Source organism: Octodon degus, unplaced genomic scaffold (assembly GCF_000260255.1).
Source record: "Octodon degus isolate 3935 unplaced genomic scaffold, OctDeg1.0 scaffold00001, whole genome shotgun sequence".
NCBI classification, from domain to species: domain Eukaryota; kingdom Metazoa; phylum Chordata; class Mammalia; order Rodentia; family Octodontidae; genus Octodon; species Octodon degus.
In genome coordinates, this window is record NW_004524577.1 from 40,241,300 (window position 1) to 40,243,474 (window position 2,175).

A 2,175-nucleotide genomic window follows, 5' to 3' on the forward strand; every position below is an offset into this window, starting at 1 on the left:
CCAATTGTTCCCTCTGTTATACTCGTTGGCACTGCCTCACTTTGGGTCCCCTCATTGCTTCCAATGGCTTTCAGCTTGTTCTCTGCTTTCTTTCTTCCTATTCCCAAATTTATTTTCAGGGGCAGCTTCCTAAAAGACAAGCCTGAGGATGCCACTCTTCCCTTAAAATTCTCCGGGGTGCTCTCTAGAGGATCAAATCTTTAGAACAACATTGAAATTCCTTCATCACTTGAAACTTGTCTGCTCTTTGAGGACTTATCTGTCTCATAAATAGTGACTGAACACCTACCAGGTGCCAAGGAATCTACTGGAAATGTGATGACCAACAAGATGTGCTTTTTTGAGTACCTTTTTAGTGTTTTTTGTTTGTTGTGTTGGGAATCCAACCCAGTGAACCATTTGTGTGTTAGGCAAATTCTCTGTCTCTGAGAGACATTCCCATCCTTTTATTTTATCTCATTTAAAATATTGCTTAATGGAAGAGTCACCTTTTGGGACAAACACATACGGGTACTGTGGCATGGTCCCAAGAATCTGCCACCGCTTTGTATTTCTTTCTCACACCAGGGTGCTCACTCCGTCACCTCCACCCGCACCCACTTCATAAATGATGTATTTTTTGCAACTTAAGAACTGTTTTTATTGGGACAACTTGTCTTATCACCCAGGAAGGATTTACGATTCTTTCATTATCCACTCCTGTCACAATGTTTATATTTCATTATATTCTCCCACAATAATCTACAGATACCATGTGACATGATATTTTGTCTTAGCTATCATCTTTTCAGAAAATAGAAGCATACCTGTGAGAAGGTGAACAAGCACTCAGTAGATGTTTCTTTTCTCAGAAAACGTTTCTTTGGAATATGAGGCCCAAGAACACATGCTTTATTTTATGAGCTCTTTTGTGCCAAACGTCCTTTAAGGTCTTCAGTAATTATGTTTCATAATAACTTGTTGATATATTTTAAAGCATAGGGCTCTATATTTTGTTTAAATGACATCCATGTAACCTGACTTCTTTTATAGCTACATTAACTGTGATGGCAAAGTATTTGTATACACTGAATGCACACAACTCTGACAAATCTTAGTAGTAAGAATTGTTACTTGACCATTTTCTACTTTGATTTACAATTGGATTTGGTGTGGTTTGGCATGGGAAACGCTGATATCCCTCCTAGGATTTGCCAGACTTTCTTTCCATTGATAGGGATAGACATTTTAGCAATTATTTTCAAGCTGTATCACTTAACCATTTCTTTTCTCCAGGACGTTTGTTTTTATTTCTGTCTATTGGTTATCACTGAACATAAAGTCAAAGTTAACTGCTTCCTGTGACAGAAAATTCATTTAGACCCTTCTTGAGCACACACAGCGCACAGCAGAGGGTTGTCTGAGAGAGACCACTAGGAATGGACATTCTCAGTGCTCAAATATTAATGAAGCACCTGCTCTGTGCCCAAGTTGCTAGTAAGGTACAATTATCTCTGTTTTAATTACTATTGGATTTCCAAAGCCGACTAAACACCTGATGAATATATTTGCATGGATAAGTCCTTGGAAGACATAGAGCCTGTTTTGGGGATGGAGTGTATAGTTGGGAAAAAGAACAGATAACTATCAGTGAGGCTTCTACTATGTGCCAAGACCTATGCTCCCACCTTTCACTTATGTCCTACAAGTGCTCTTTTAGGTAGTTGTTGTTATTTCATTTTCCACAAAACTAGTTTTCCCAGTTGCAGACCAAGGCATAAAATAAGAACCACCTAAGTGGTATCATCTTGTTTGGCACTTGTGCTATCTCTATTGACATCTCTTCGCTCTTTGCAAAGCTCCCCTCAGTTATGGAAATTGTCTAGATACATCTGGACTGTAGATACAAAAATGGCCTTTGCATCTGCCCCTCTCCTGGTGTTTTACTCCTGCTCTGTCCATTGCATTGCATGTTGCTGTCTGTGACTGCTTCCAGGACTTGGGCTGCGCACCGCTCTGTGGCACTGAGGCGGCTTCGCCCTGACCCCATGGATTATTTTGCCAACAGATGTAACAGTTGTTTCCTAACAACTTGGTAGCCAGATTATCTTTCAGTAGCAGAGAACAAAGCATCTGGACGAAAGGCCTGGCATGGGCCAAGCACTCCTCAGATGGGTGCCTGCCACACTGTGGGAG